The sequence below is a fragment of the Myotis lucifugus genome, unplaced genomic scaffold, assembly GCF_000147115.1.
Source record: "Myotis lucifugus unplaced genomic scaffold, Myoluc2.0 scaffold_225, whole genome shotgun sequence".
Classification (NCBI taxonomy): domain Eukaryota; kingdom Metazoa; phylum Chordata; class Mammalia; order Chiroptera; family Vespertilionidae; genus Myotis; species Myotis lucifugus.
Window position 1 is genome coordinate 1,557,381 of NW_005871273.1, and position 6,079 is coordinate 1,563,459.

Genomic DNA, 6,079 nt, shown 5'->3' on the forward strand with positions numbered 1-6,079 from the left:
ATGTTATATAAGAGACCCCACCTATACTTCCTCTGCCCCAAAAAGATAAGCTGTCCTCATACCCTCCTTCTGCCCAGAGGGGAAATCATGGATATCGCCAAAGAAATCATCAAAACCCATCTGGTCTTGAAACAGCCTGCCAACTTGTTACTTGGGTAACAAGTTCAGACAACGAGGGAGATTGATTGGCATTTGGGAGAGAGCCACAGGTTTCAGGAGAATATATTCCCAGCTGAGAGTGATAAAAGCCAGTGAAGAATTGGGCCTGCACTAAGCCAGAACATTTTTTATCCTTTTTTTTCCCTACCCAGCCCATTCATTTTCCAACTACCTCATCGCACCCAACGACAGTTGTTAGGTCCTGGGTGGAGTAAAAATATGTGTAAACATGGCCCCTGGCGATAGGAGTTAGAATGCTGTGGACTGAAATGACTAGGAAAATGTATTTTCCTCCATAAAATTAGTACCTGAGTAGGTGAGCCCCAGGGGTTAATGGTTTCAGCAGCTCTGACCTCAGAAATGGCCAGATTCTTTCCATCTTTCTGCTCTGCCATTGTAAACATGCAAGTCTGTCCTTCATGGTGGTTACAGTTTAGGGCATCACATTCTTACCAAAACAATATGTAAAAGAATCAAGGCATCACCTTCATTTTTTTCTTTTAAAGAGGAAACTGTTTCTCAGAAGCCCTTCAAGAATCTCATTGGCCAGAACTTCCCACCCGAAAACCAATCCGCTGACATTGAGAATGGCATTATCAGGATTGACTAGCACTAGTATTTACTCCCCCCCACCCTCCAAGAGGAGGTCACCCTCCAGGAAGGTTAGATACCTAAGAAATACCGTTATATGTTTGCAAGGAGGCAGCAGAGAATGAGTGTTGATAGTGTCTGTTAGGGTCATTCTGCCAACATCAACAGATCCCCATGACACTCTAAAAATGCCTGTACTGCTAAGAGGTAACATCAGCTGAAGGTGACACTTGAACCACTTCACATACATTAACTTATTTAACCCACACAACCTTGTACGGGAGGTTTTATTATATACTAGAGGCCCGGTACACCAATTCGTGCACCAGTGGAGTCCCTCGGCCTGGCCTGTGCCCTCTTGCAATCCAGGACCCTTGGGAGATGTCAGAGAGCTAGTTTCGGCCCAATCCCCACAGGCCAGGCCGAGGGACCATGCTTCGGGCCTCTAGTATGCATATAAGATCTTTAGTTAATCTCTTCCTGCCCTCCCCTCTTCCCCCTTCCCTCTGAGATTCATCAGTCTGTTCCATGTTTCCATGCCTGTGCATTGAACATCTTCCCCCTGGTGGTCATTGCACGTCATAGCTACTGGACGGTCAGCAAGGTTGACCGGTCTCTTAGGCTTTTATATATGTAGATCCCGTGTATGAAAGAGAAACATGGCACAGAATTTGTGGTTTGCCCATAGTCACTTACTTGCAAAGAAATGGCAGAAGCAGCTGTAAATCATGTAAGTCTACCCACAAGTCTACATCATAACCATTATACTGAGCTGCTTTTCCTCTTTCAAAGCAAAATAAGACCGGGCTCTCACAGAGCCTGTAATCTAGTAGAGGAGCCAGCACTTTTTTTTGGTAAGAGGCCAGAGAAAAAATATTTTAGGCTTTGTGGCAGCCTCTGTTGCAACTACTCAGCCCTTCCATTGTTGCATAAAAGCATAGACAATACATACACAAATGACTCTGGCTGTGCTCCAGTAAAACTATTTACAAAAGCGGGCAACTGGCCAGATTTGGCTCGTGAGTGGTGTGCAGACCCCTTGTCTAGTGAATTAGAATCAAACGTGAATTGTGTGTGTGTGTGTGTGTGTGTGTGTGTGTGTGTGTGAGATTTACCCGGATCTTCTTAAAGGCCTAGTGTGCTGTGTGTGTAACAAGCTCCCCGATGTATGCCAAGGAGGATGCCACTCTTCCTCCACACTTTGAGTATCCAGGGGTTAGAACAGACAAGCCCAGTTGGGTGTGATTATGGAAGGGCACTTAATGAGCTTGTGGGACCATGGAAAGCCTGAGTTGATATTCTCCAAATGGTCTCCTGGGGGATGAATCAAAATTAACCAGTGGAAGCATGGGGAGGGTGTCCCGATGGAGGCAGCAATGAACGATGTAAGAGAAGTCACAAGAAGACAGGCATATGATTTCACTGAGGCACTAGGGCAATCAAACTCAGAAACAGGTAGAATGCTTGTTGTGGGAGGATCCAGGGAGGGGAGAGAGGCACTGGGGTGCAGTTTCAATTTTGTAAGAAAAACAGTTCTGGAGATCTTCCTTACAGCAGTGTAGGCATACATAGCCCTGCTGAACTGTACACAGAATGGTTAAGGTGATAAGTTTCATGTGATGCATATTCCACTCCAATCAAGAAATTTCTAAACAAAAGACAGAAAGCTGCACGTGGTGCCACACAGTACGCAGGAACAGAGCAGTCAGAGGCGGGAAAGGACATGGAGTTGGACGAGCTGCCTGGCCTGGCATGCTCAGGAACCTGGGACGGTCCCCTTTACACCGTGGGAATATTGGAAGACTTCCCGAGGAGTATTCCTCATGGCTGACAAGTCCTCAGAGTTCATGGGAAATGGGTTTGCTCTTGGTCCTGTCCCTATTATCTTGACTGCTGTCTTAGTCATATTCTGACCCCCTTTCACGTGTTCAAGTCTGCCCCTGCTTCCTGCATGTGAGGTAGCGTCAGGGCCTTATGGAGTAAAATGAACATGAGAGATCATTGAGGACTGATTGACATCCTAGATCTGCACTTAACCAGCTGTGAGGACGTGGTCAGCCAGCTTCACATGTCTTAGAAAAGGGGACAAATACATTACAGCCTTTTTGAGAAATGAATGAGATAACGTATACAAACCTGCTTCATACAGTACACGTGCTATTCTCTGAAATGCAGTGGCATCATTATCCCAGGCCTCTGCTGTCGGGGGGGAGGTTGGCGAGGCCTTGCTGCTACAAAGCCCCTCAGACTGCTGTGGATTCTAGGCTTCCTTTGTGCTGGAGCAAGAAGTGCTTTCCCGGGAAGGAAAGGGAGGTGGGCCAGCCCTGCTGGGTACAAGTGCGAATGGGAACCAGGGAAGGAGTGGTATTTGGGGAGGGAGGCAACCATGATGTTTTTGCACTTGAAGGTCATTTCCTTTCCACCGGGAGCGCCAGAAATCACAGGCAGCAGATGCTTGCTCTGCATCTGCGGACAAGAGGATGAAACCAGGGATGGGTACGTTTCAGCTAGCACACCTCCACCACTCCTTTGTGGTAGAGCAGGGGTCCTCAAACTACGGCCCGCGGGCCACATGCAAATACAAATATTGTATTTGTTCCCGTTTTGTTTTTTTACTTTAAAATAAGATATGTGCAGTGTGCATAGGAATTTGTTCATAGTTTTTTTTTTTCAACTATAGTCCGGCCCTCCAATGGTCTGAGGGACAGTGAACTGGCCCCCTGTTTAAAAAGTTTGAGAACCCTTGTGGTAGAGGATGAGAGACACTGCTACACTCAACAGTTTCTCAGGAGAGAGCGAGTGAGGGAGACGGCCCCAAACAATATTTTCACAGCCGAAGACTCCCCTGCTAGTTATTACACAGACAACACTGGCTGGTTTAGACAGAAGACATAAAGCCAGAAGAATGTGTCAAGCAAGAAGCAAGTGAAAACAGAACTCTTTCCCGGCTGTGACCCAGTAGCAACAGGGATGGAAACCAGGCAGCTCTGAGGTGGTGGAGGCAACTTGGGCACCTACAGTCTATTCTCACATTTGCCGAGCAAGCGAGCGTTCTTGCCGCCTCCCTGTCACTTCGCACCTGTCTCTGGCCCGAATGTGCACTTGAACTCCACTTCCTCGGAAGTGAGAACAAGCATGTGGTGAAATACCGAAAACCACTCCTGGGAAACAATGGTTTGCTCGCACATTTGTCACGTTGATGTTTCTTCACCAACGTGGCAAAATCTGGTGTCCGTACGTATCTCGATCCTTCAAGCCTTCCCTACAGACCCTACTGTGTGGAAAGTTGGAAGGGGAAAATGACAGAAAAAAAGGAGTAGTATCAAGATCCAAACTGAGAAAACATTTCTTGGAGTGACATTATCTACTCATTTTAACCCCAAGTAGACCTCAGTCGCTAGTCAGTGTTTGGGAAACGGCAAACGAATTTTGAGATGAGGGTGTTACAATGATGAAGTCTGGGGCTCATATAGAAATCCACACTGGGGCTTTGTTTTCCTTCCCCTTATGGTCCATGTCACTGTTGCACCCTGTTGTTATGAGCAGTGAAGAGCTGGCTCTAATTACTTCCAGACACTTGGATGAGTCCATGAGGGTCAAGACCAAGCTCGATGAACACAGAGCTGCACAATAGAGGCACAATCTGCAGACGCTGCGGCCTCTCTGATTGGATTTGGCGATCTGCAAACCTGGGTAAATAGCCCCTTACCTGTGCCCTTGGTAAGGAACCACTCTGCCCCTGTACCTACTGGAAGGTTAACTGTGATGTAGCAAAAAGTCTACATTTCGTATCTTGCCATTAGGGAGGATAGACCTTATTAACAAAAGCAGAAAACTTGTGGTGTTTATAGCCTTTGCCAATACTCACATGGAGTCCAAATTCAACAAAGTGATGGCAAGCCAGTACCTTTCCAGCTTCAAGCGGCTGTGTCCAAAGTTCGCCTTCTGTTATCCATAACCACAAAGGGTTCTTTCAAGATAGCGAGGGCGCCTTTCCTGAAGGCTTCGTATGTTTCTAGGAGCATCACGTGGGCTTGGTTGGCAGGACTCTCACCTGGGGATACACATATTAGGGAGATGGTTTTGTAGACATCCGGGGGCTTCGTCTAGCTGCTCTTTCCTGCTTCTGTATTTGGGCGCATGCTCCTCTTTCCACCAGGCAGATTACCTGCCTTCAGCTGGGCATCGGTGGGCACCCTCTATCTGGCAGGGCCAATTCAAGTTCCACCTTCTCCATGGAGTTTATCTGATTGTGCCAGTCAAAATGCTCCCTTTCCTCAGAATTACTTACACTGCCTCTCAGATAAGTATGTGTGTGTAGATAGATAGATACATAGATATATGGATGGATGGGTGGATAAATGGATGATAGACAAATAAATGATAGATAATAGATATAGTCTTCAGTAAGAGTATACTTCTTCAAGGGCAAGGAATATATCCTGTATCTCTGGTTCTCATTATATCCCTATGTCTCCTCAACTTTCCCATATACAGGGTGGGACAAAAGTAGATTTACAGTTGTTTGTATGGAAAATAATACAATAATTAATAAATAAAATAAGAATAAACTGTGTTTCTGATACAACTGTAAAGCTACTTTTCCCCCTACTTGTATATACCTAGTGCATAGGTACAAAATAAATACTGAAGCTCATCTAAGTAAAGATTTTTAACTTTTAGGAGGTAAAATGTGTGAATAAATTCAGTAAAAAGAATTTGCTGGAAATAAGATGTAGAGAAGGACAAGGGGGAGACAAATTTTCTTTTTAGGACCTTATGTCTTTATTCAACATCAAATGTCAACTGAAAGAAGTTTGTTTTTATATTTCCTATGCCAAAATCCACACGGTTTTGTAACAGTACTGTTTGCAGCCTAAGTGTGTGGGCTATAAGGTTCTAAAGCTGTGCATTTTTAAAGAAAATCAGTCCTGATTTGAAAATAGTTTTTAAAAATTATTTGGTCACAAAAATACCTAACATACACTGTCTACTCCCCAGTTTTCAACCTTCATCTATTCTATCTCACTGGGATCAGGAAACGGAAGGAAGGAAGGAAGGAAGGAAGGAAGGAAGGAAGGAAGGAAGGGAGGGAGGGAGGGAGGGAGGGAGGAAAGGAAATGAAGAAAAGAAAAAATCTGCCTGCAGGAAAGAAAAGAAAAGAAAAAAATCTGCCTGCAGGAAATACTCTCAACTCTTTCCCTGCCTCAGACACAAATTTGAAAGGAATACAATTACCATGAAGAAAAAGATAAATTTATCCTCCACTTGCTCTCTGAGTTATCTGGGAAATCCTTTGGTTTCAGGTTTAAAATTCTTCATTTCACAC

At 45.0% G+C, this 6,079-nt stretch overlaps 1 long non-coding RNA gene across 1 annotated transcript; it reads left to right on the forward strand.

Annotated features, from left to right (window-relative positions):
* The first annotated feature begins 1,719 nt into the window (after positions 1–1,719).
* On the forward strand, positions 1,720–5,693 carry LOC111827828. Its single transcript, XR_002831549.1, has 2 exons — positions 1,720–3,246; positions 4,297–5,693. It is a non-coding gene; the product is annotated as an uncharacterized LOC111827828 (long non-coding RNA).
* The last annotated feature ends 386 nt before the right edge of the window (positions 5,694–6,079 follow it).